Source organism: Tamandua tetradactyla, chromosome 19 (assembly GCF_023851605.1).
Source record: "Tamandua tetradactyla isolate mTamTet1 chromosome 19, mTamTet1.pri, whole genome shotgun sequence".
Lineage (NCBI taxonomy): Eukaryota > Metazoa > Chordata > Mammalia > Pilosa > Myrmecophagidae > Tamandua > Tamandua tetradactyla.
This window is the reverse complement of record NC_135345.1, coordinates 35710934-35721512: the sequence shown is the minus strand read 5'-3', so window position 1 is coordinate 35721512 and position 10579 is coordinate 35710934.

Sequence of the window (10579 nt, the reverse complement as noted above, 5' to 3'; positions counted from 1 at the left end):
ATCAGTGGAGGAGTTACCCCAGGATCCTCAGGTAGGGAAGTGAGACATTGTGTCCCTCATCCAAGGATGGAAAAGTGAAACTTGCCATCTGTTTTAGTTTTCTAGACTGCTCAAACAAATACTGTGAAATGGGTTGTGTTACAAAATGGCATTTTATTCGTTTATAGTTTGAGCCAGGGCACAAGTGCAAATCATGGCATCATCACGGCAATGCTTTCTTCTTGAGAACTGTGACATTCTGGGGCTGGTTGCCTGTGATTCCTGATCTTTAGCTTGTCACATGGCAAGGTGCACGGTGGTGTCTCCTGGGCTCTCCTTTCTCTTCTAGGTTCCATCATCGTTCAGGTGTTTCCTCCTGTAGCTTTCTCTCTCTGTGTCTGAATTTTGTTCTGCTTATAAAGGGCCCCAATAGTAGGATTGAGACCCAGTCTGAAAGGGCTGGACCACACATTAACTGATGTAACCTTATCAAAAAGTTCATATTTCAGGTGAAGAAAAATATCATTTCCAGACATAGATACCAGCATTAGCAAATACATGACAAAAGTGTGATGGGATTAAAATTGTCAGAAATTAAATTGCCCAATATATAGAGGAGGGGAATGAGCTAGCATACTCAGATCACAATATGTAGCAATTTATTCCCAAAGGTAAGGAGCTTAAATCCATGCTTACATGATAAGGAACATTTTTTTTTTTCTACAATTGATGTGAAAAGTATTAGTGAAGCTGCAATGCCTAAATAACTTTCAGAAGGACCACTATAGTGAGAATACATAGGAAACTTTTGGCATTATCCTGACACAACAATCTGACACCATCAAAGAAGAGGAAGCAGTCTTTAGAAACTTTTATAAGGTAAAGTCAATAGGATGCATTTAATTTCATCTGGAGAGAGAAGGGATGAAGAGGCTTAATATGATTCTGTTTTCTGAACTGGACAACAAAGTAGAAGGTAGTAACATTAAATGCTACAGGGAAAAAAAGAAGAACTCAAAGTTATTGTACATGAAAAATGAGTTCAGTTACGTAAATGTTGGATTTTATATTTCTATGAAAATCCTTGTTGGTGATGCTCAGCAGATGTGAACATCAGAGAAGGGAATAAGGTTTATGAGAAACGTAAATGAGAAAATCTAGTGAAAGTATATAGTAGGAAAAGATTAATGGGTTGAAAATGGAAAACAAGCATTCGAATAACTGTCGGCAGAAGAGGCAGACAGGAAGAAGATATAGGAAGGATATCAACAAAGAATGGCATGTAAAAGGCCTAGATATCAGAGAGCTTCGGAGTTTTGAAGAGAAGAGAGAGAGAGAGAGAGATAGAGAGAGAGAGAGAGAGAGAAAGAGAGAGAGAGAGAGAGAGACAGGGAGACAGAGAGACAGAGAGACTAAGGATAATGAAAAGTGCCATTAGCTCACTAGTGATGCTAGGAAAAAATAGCCAAAAAGGGTATACAATCTTTCAGCATTTTACTTCAGTCATCTTTCTGAGAAGCTAAATAGAAAAAACAAAAAAAACTTAGTATTAAATCAACTGTTAAAAACTCTCCTGGAGCGGGCCACAATGGCTCAGCAGGTGGAGTTCTCGCCTGCCATGCTGGAGACCTGGGTTCGATTCCTGGTGCCTGACCATGCAGAAAAAAAAAAAAAATTCTCCTGGAAACTGAAATTTCATAACTCGTGAGGATTTAAAGTACAGTAAGCAAGCTGCGAATTTCCAAAGAAGGGCATCGAGTGAACTGTTTGCCAGCACCGTATGAGAAAAAAATAAAAGAGAGAGTGAGAGGTAGGACCCAGGAGATCTGAATAAGTGTTCGCAGTGAGCAAAGAAGCAAATGAGGCAAAGGCAGTGGGAGTCTTTTACCTAGATCTCAGCAAGACATTTGATAAATTTTGATATAAGACGCAACTAAGGAAAAATCAAGGATTTTGAATGATTGTTATAACAAGCTGGAGAAGATGAGTGTTTGCAGAGATTTACAGTAAATGGCAGTAAGTTGAATTTGAAGGGGGGAATCAAGAGGATTCCTCTGAGCTCAATGCTATTATGCATTCCACTTAATAGCCATAAAACATTTGTCAGAAATGAACCACAAAGTTGGCATCAATTTAGGTCCTCATTGGCAGCATCAGCAATTGTGAATGATTACCTAAGTTAATCTTGAATTATAATCTTATGCTTTTTATTTTAGATATCATTATGGATCTATGAAGTACCTTAGCCAACTATTGTTCTTATTTAATACATTGCAAGAGAACAATGGTGTGCTTGCAAAGATTGTAGCAGAGGCCTTTTATGATGCTGGGTACCAAGTTCCAGGAACTTGCTTCTGGAAAAAACAGGGATCAACTTAAAGGACTATACCACACTCTATTTTTGACATTTTGATTACCACTGCCTTGTTAGTTTTTATATTCTATAATGATTATCCTTAGACAAGAATCCTTTATTATCTCCTTAGGTGAGATTCCTAAACTATGATCACTTTACTGCTTTTAATAAATATTTCCAGATTGCTTTCCATAAAACCTTCCCCAATTTATATTTGTATAATAGATTAGATATGTGAGTCTATTTCACATGCCTTTGCAGCATGGAAAAAAAAGTTTGAAAAATTTGCAATATGAAAGACTGAAAAGATTAAATTTTTTTGCTTCAATTTTCTTTCTTTCTCTGCTTGTGAAATGGAATGCTTTTGTGCTTATTTTATATTTATGTGTTGACTATTTTTTAATTGGATCATTAGTGTTGCTATTATGGTTAATAAACATTATTTTTTAAGGATCAAAAAAAAAAAGGTGGTTTCCCAGAGAGGGGTAAGAAAAGTCTAAGGGAATGATCTTAATTATAATTATTGATTAATCTAAATTGAAAAGGAAAGCATGAGTAAAAGCCAAAAGATAAAAACCAGGAGCATGAAATGAGAGACGTTGGAGAATATCTTGGAGGAGTGATGAAGTCCTGAACTTCAGTAAATGTGTTCTAAGATCAGTATCCTTTCACATTTTCACATTTACTTCCTGAATTTATATATTAAAAATGGATTATTACTCATATAGTTAATTTTTTTAATTTTATAATATTTTTACATGACCTGAGTCAAGCAGTTTTCTGTCAAAATTGCTTTTGCCATTATCTTCCACAAATCAACACCTGTGTTAAATATATCCTCATATTATCTTTTCTACAACCCAAATCCAATTCCTACATTCATTCATTTATTTATTCATTCATCATGTATTGAGGCCCTACCAGTATCAGGAACTCTCTGTCATTCCAGGAATCAAGCAGTGATAAACTAAATCTCTGTGCTTATGGTTTTATATTCTAATAAAACAACAACAACAACAAGTAAACACACACACAGACACATAAATACGTAAATGTAGCTGGTGTTCATAAGTACCATGATATACATATATGCATTCTGTAGGGTGAGGGTCACATTTCATTCTTTTTTCCATGTGACTATCCTGTTTTTGCAGCACTATTTGTTTTTTCATGGGAGAAGTGCGTAGCCTGGGAATTGAACCTGCGTCTCCCACACGGCAAGTGAGAATTCTACCACTAAACTACCTTTGCACCCCAGTACTATGATATTTTTAAAAGATATTGCAAAGATAAAGTTAGTGGGGTGATAAGAACAGTCCTCTTTGCTGAGATACTTGAGCAAAAGGCAGTATGCATTTAGGGGGTAAGTCATGTGGATAGCTGAAGCAAGAACTTTCCAGAGAGGTAAGTTTGCAGAAGCTCTGAAGCAGTAACATGCTTCATATGCTAGAAGGAAACCACAGGAGTCATTTTGGCTAGAAGAAGGACATGGTAGGAAATGCCTCAGAGAGCTATTGGGGAAAGAGGGGGGACTAATTGGTGTATAACTTTGTGGGACATGGTAAGGAATAAGGACTTTAGAAATTGAGTGAGAAGAAAAGCCACTGAATGGACTGAGTGAAGAAATAATATGATCTGAATTAAGACCATTCTCTGGATGCTATACAGCAAACTCTGGTAGTGCAAGAATGGAAGTAGGAAATCCAATTAAGATTAGTGTAATAGTCAAAGTGCCCTCCATTAGCTTTATATTCAAGGTATATCCCTATTAACACTTCTTGTCAAAATCTCCACACATATCATCTTGGTCAATGTAACTATTCTCATCTGAAAATGATCAAACACCTTATCAGAGAAGGGAATATAGTTGCTGTGTGAAGACATTTTATAGTTATTTATTTATTCTTGCAGGAGACATGAGCTTCTGGATCAAGAAAGAGATGTTCAATACTCATAGAACATTTCAACACCAATTGCCTATGCCTCAGTTTCCTCACAGAGCTAAGTGACGAACAGCTGATGTCCCCTGAGTATGCAGAGGGGTTTGCAGTTCAGTAAAGGAATCCCACAATTATGAAACTCAATGCTTATAAAGGGCAGCAGGTACGCCTGTCCCTTTTACCCTCCAGAGCTAGGGAGAGATACCTTACCCTGTGAGGTAAATGAATCCTCTCAGGGGAGAGGGAGGGTCTGTGCTTAGTCTCTCTGGAAGGTAAGCATATGACTCTGGGGAAGAGATATTTCTTAATACCTCTTTGGAGATCTCTAACGTGAGGATTGCTATTCAATCATCCTTAAGCCAGGTGCTACTGCTCTTTGCTCAGAACAACCTGAACCATGAAAATATTCAAGGATCTTTCTTTTCTGCCCACATCTTTGACTGCATTTCTTAAATTTCTTCATCATAGGTTATGTTCCAGCCACAACTGCTGTACTGTACAGACTCTCCTATTTGAAGATGTTTACAATTGCTGCCCCATCCAGAATGTTCTTTCTCTAGAGTTCATGAAGCTCTCTCCAGGATTTTGCTTAGATCTAAGTTCAAAGTCATCCTTTGAGAGAACTCAGTTTTGCTTGTCTTTATAGAGTCCTCTCAGTGACTCTTTCACAAACTCTGCTGTATTTTATCAATAACTGAAATATATACAGTGATCAATAGACATAAATTATAGAGATTTTACTCTCTTGTTCATACATATAGTCTCATCATAGAAATATTAATTAATAGATTAATGACTTTAGTATTTGAGTGCTTACCCAGGGTCTTATATCTGATCTTTTAAGCAAATCTTTAATACTATCAGTATATCAGTGGTATGTTACAAAATCAAGAGAGTAAATGCTTACATTAACATGCTCAAAGGAAATGGCAAGAATGTGAAAACTATGCTATTCTCTATTAATCATTGTTTAGACCTGTAAAAATATATTCATATATATATGTACAGATCTGTAACTTTTCAGGTATCCTGAGGTATTATTTGTGTGTGTGTATATATTTACATACCCACACATATACAGATGCTATCCTGAAACTTTCTTTATTTGATTTGATTTTGATTATTACCCATTCACTATTAGTAAGTGCATGGCACAAAATAGCAGTGGAATATTTTATTAGCTTTTAAAAATTTAATTTAACAAAAGTTTTGTTTGACATTTGAGCTGTTTGCTAATTTATATACCACCTTATATAAGAATATTTTACACAAATATTCATTCGCAGTTTTGTTTCATGATGTGGCATCAAAGCCTGAAAGAAAGTTGTCAATGAATTTATATTTTCCAAAAGCATTTTGAATTTTGAATTTTTTTTCCATCTTGGTTTTCCTTAATGGAGTAAAAACCATCAATCAACAAACATAAACATGCCAATCTGCTGGATGGCCATATTTGTCATTTTAATTAATAGTTTGGCATTATAATTTTATACAGCTTGAGGCATATTATTCAGATTTCTGCCCGCCTTGAGCCTAGGGAGAAGAAATGCCATTCACTATAATAGAACACACAGTACCTGAGAAAGAAGAAGATACATTTTAAAGAGGCTATAATGGCTGTAGGCTGGCATATGTTAGTTTTGGCATGCTTTCTACTGTGGATAGTAAGTGAATACATAGAAAATGTAGTTAGATGAGTCATTATGAAGCTCAGGAAGAAACTGGAAATAAAATATACATTCATAAGTTATATAGATATTAATTAAAGATATGATAGTCACTAAAATTACCCTTGAGGTAAATGCAGAATGAAAAGGCAAGTTCTATTGCTGAATATTGCAAACACTAGCATTTCTGCATGAACAGCGAAATAAATCCCTTGAAGGGGAATAAGAGTACCAGCCTGAAAAATAGGGAGATGCTGTGAGAGTGTGACTTCACAAAAAAATAAGGAGATGGTCTATTTCAATACCAATGGAGTGTCCAATACTATAAAATATGTTGAGTCAAATAAAATAAAGATTGAGAAACATCTAATGATCTCAGCAGTAAGGATGTCTTTACTGACCTGAACCATGATTGTTTCAGTGGACTGGATAGGACAGATACCAGACATATGAGTTGAGAAGAAAATAAGAGTTAAAAAAAAAATAGAGACATTAATTGCAGGCATTTTTTCCCCATAAAGTGCCTATGAAAAGAGAGACTAATAAGCAGAGGAAGGCCCTTGTAGTGCCAGAAAGAATGAGATCGAAAGGAGAGTGAATAGAATAGCTTCAGGTTGAAAACGGGACATTCCTTCCATTCTATCATGAGGGAAAGATGTACAAGTTAATGAGGTAATGAGAATTAAAGATAAGGCCTACACAAGCAGGAATGTATATATAATAAAACTTGCAGACTGGATTCTATTTGTCTATAAGTGCAGCATATGATTATATAAACCTTTTCATTGAGCTTCAGTCAAGCAAAAACTCCAAGACATTTATACATGAAGAGCTATTTTAAAAATACGTATCACCAGCTTGTCCTTGTGCACTTGAATTTCTTAACCTTTATGTTGTATGATGTAAGAGATAAGATCACCTGCCTAGTCAAAATTAGGCGTCTGCTCTGACTTCATGTCTTACAATTTGTGTCTTCTACCCCGATAGTAAACTTCATTTGAAATGGAGATCATATAACTTATAACGATAATTGTCAAAATTTTGGGGGAAGGGTCAAATAATAAAAATATTGGAACTGTCTGGCCATTCAGTCTTGGTGGTAACTACTGAACTCTGCCACTGTAGCAAGAATACAATAAAAGAAAATATGCTAATGAATGGGCAAGGCGGTGGTCCAATAAAAGCATATTTACAAAAAACAGGTAGTGGAGACTTCTGGGAAGATGGTGAAATAGGATAGGCTGAGTTCACCCCTGTTCTGTGGAACAACTAGAGAAGTGACAGAAAAATGACCAAGACAGCGGTTCCAGGGTACAAGTGACTAGAGAGGATGCCTACATTATATAAAGAGAACCTGATGAAAAAGTGAAGAAATTATTATTAAGAGGACAGGGTAAACTTACCTACACCTGGGATGGGCTGCAATTCACAAGCCAGGCCAGACAGGTGCCAAAAGAGTGGTATGTTCCCACACTTTCACTGCTGTATCAGCTTAAGAGATCTTCCCTCTCAGTTCTACAGCTGGGAACTTCCACTGGAAACCCAGAAGCCAGCTGACTTGGTACACCTATGCACAGTACCCTGTTATTGTGGTACAGTGCCTACCCCTGACCTCTGAAGCAGGTTTTGTGAGTATCTGGTTTTGGCTGAAACTGGGGGCCCTTCCCCTTAGGAGGAGGGGCAGGGAGACACAGAGCTGAACTGATCTGACAATTAGAGAGCAAAAGAGATTCCATGGGTCCTGCTGCTTTTATCCTTTTGCCACAGATGCCCAAAATACTCATGGCATGCATGGTGGAGTGGTGAGGACACACGATCAAGCCACATCACACTGCTGGCATTCCTGGGTTAATTATGGGCAGGGGTAATTGAAATACTTAGTCCCACAGTCCAAGGTCATTCCGCACAGGAGCCCAGGGACTGCCAAACTCATTATGCTCACAAGCAGATTCTCTGCCAAGGTACACACTGCCCAAACCCCAAGCTTAGGATCGGTGGGTTTCAGTGCATATGGAGATATGCAGTCTTGACCAGCTTTGCAACTGTTTGGGACCAATTAGAGTCAGACCTTCTGCACAAGGTCCCAGTCTTGGGTTTGGTGGGGAATTACTGGCAAACGAAATGCAAAAGAAAACCTTCAACACAAACCCAAGCAACTACAAAATCTTAGATGAGTGAGGGAAATCAACTTTAAAAATAACCTTATCAAGACAATCAAATGTTTCAAACACAGGAGAAAGTCACAAAGCACATAAAGATGTAAAAAACATATGGCACAGCCAAATGACCAAATTAAAACACCAGAGGAGACATAGAATTTGGAACAACAAATCAAAGATGTCCATAAAAATCTCCTAAATAAGTTCAGTGTGTTAGCTAAAGACATAAAAGATAACAAGAAGACACTACAAGAGCATAAAGAAGAATTTGAAATAATAAATAGAACAATAACAGATCTTATAGAAATAAAGGATACTGTAGATCAAATAAAAAATATGCTAGAGACGTGCAATAGCAGATTTGAAGGGGCAGAAGAAAAAATAAGCAAAATAGAGGACAAGACACCGAGTTTGAACACACAAAAGAACAAATGGAAAAAATCTGAATTGTATCTCATGTCAATGGTGGACAGCACAAAGTGCAAAATATAAGAATCATTGGTGTACAAGAGGGAGAAGAGAAGAGTAAACAGTTAGGAAGATTATTTGAGGACATAATTGGGGAAAACTTCACAACTCTTATAAAAGACACAAATATGCAAATCAAAGAAGCCCAACAAACTGAAATTAGAATAATTCAAATAGACACACTCCATGACACATTCTAATCAGACTGTTAAATGCTGAAGAAAAGCAGAAAATCCTAAAAACAGCAAAAGCAGTTCACCACATACAACGGAAGCCACATAAGATTAAGTTTGGACTACTCAACAAGCACCATAGAAGCAAGAAGGCAGTAGTATGATATATTTAAGAATCTGAGACAAACAAGTACCCAGCCAAGAATTCTTTATCCTGCCAAGTTGTCCTTCAAAAGTGAGAGTAAGATTAAGATTTCACAGACAGACAAAAACTGAGAGAACTTTTTAACAAGAGACCAGCCCTGCAAGAAATACTAAAGGGAATTCTGTCGGTTGGAAAACAAACAAAAAAAAAAACAAGAGAAAGAGATCTAGAGGAGGACACAGAATCGAAGAGTAATTGTAACTTAAAGGATAAAAAGAAAAGCCAAAGAATGAGATGGGAGATTCAAGAACTGCCTTTACAGTAATAACTATGAATGTTAGAATAAATTCACCAATTAAAAGATATACATTGGCAGAATGGATTTAAAAATGTGACCCATTTATATGCTGTTTACAAGAGACCTATCTTAGACCAAAGGATACGAATGGATTGAAAATAAAAGGATGGAAAAAGATATTTTATGTAAGCTATAACAAAAGAAAACAGGTAAAGCCATACTAATATCAGACTAAATTAGACTTAAAATGCAAAGCTTTCATAAGAGATAATGAAGATATTAAATATCAATAAAGGGGCAAGAAGAAAAGACAATCATAAATGTTTGTGCACCTAATCAAGGAGCTACAAAGCACATGAGGCAAACATTGACAAAAGTGGAGGAAGGAATAGATGTTTCAACAATAGGAGGGGGACACTTCAGTACACCACTCTCTTCTGTAGATAGAACAACCAAACAGAGGATCAATAAGAAAACAGAGAACCTAAACAGTGTGAGAAATGAACTAGACCTAATAAGCATATATAGCTTGCTACGCCCCTTGTATATACATTCTTCTCTAGTGCTCAGGGACCATTCTCCAGAATACATTATATGATGGGGCACAAAACAAGAACTAAACTAAAATTTTAAAAGCATGAAATTCTTCAAAGCATTTACTCTGACTATAGTAGAATGCAGCTGGAAATCAATAGCCACTAAATAGTCAGAATTTTCACAACTATTTATAGATTAGCACACTCAAGCAATTAGTAAGTCAAAGAAGAAATCACAAGAGAATTTGGTAAATATCTGGAGATGAATGAAAATGAAAATATAATATATTAGAACTTATGGGATTTGGCAAAGGCACTGCTATGAGGGAAATGTATTGCCCTAAATGTATACATTACAAAAGAAGAAAGATAAAAAATTGAGGTCTTAACTGCATACCTGGAGGAATTACAGAAAAACAGCAAACAACTATACGCCAACAAGCTAAACAACTCAGATGAAATGGACAAATTCCTAGAAGCACACAAATAACCTACACTGCCTCAAGAAAAAAATACAAGACCTCAACAAACCAATTGCAAGAAAAGACATTCAGTCAGTCTTCCTACAATCTTCCTACAAAGAGAAGACAAGGGCCAGATGACTTCACAGGGGAATTCTATCAAACATTCCAAAAGAAGTACCATTCCTGCTCAAAACCTTCCAAAAAATGAGGAAATAGGAGCACTGCCTAACTCAGTTTATGAAGCTGACATCACTTAAACATCAAAACTGTATAAAGATAATAAAAAAAGAAAAAGAAGACTACAAGCAAATCTCCCTAATGAATATAGATGCAAAAATTCTCAACAAAATATTTGCAAATCAAATTCAATAGCATATGAAAAGAATACTATGCA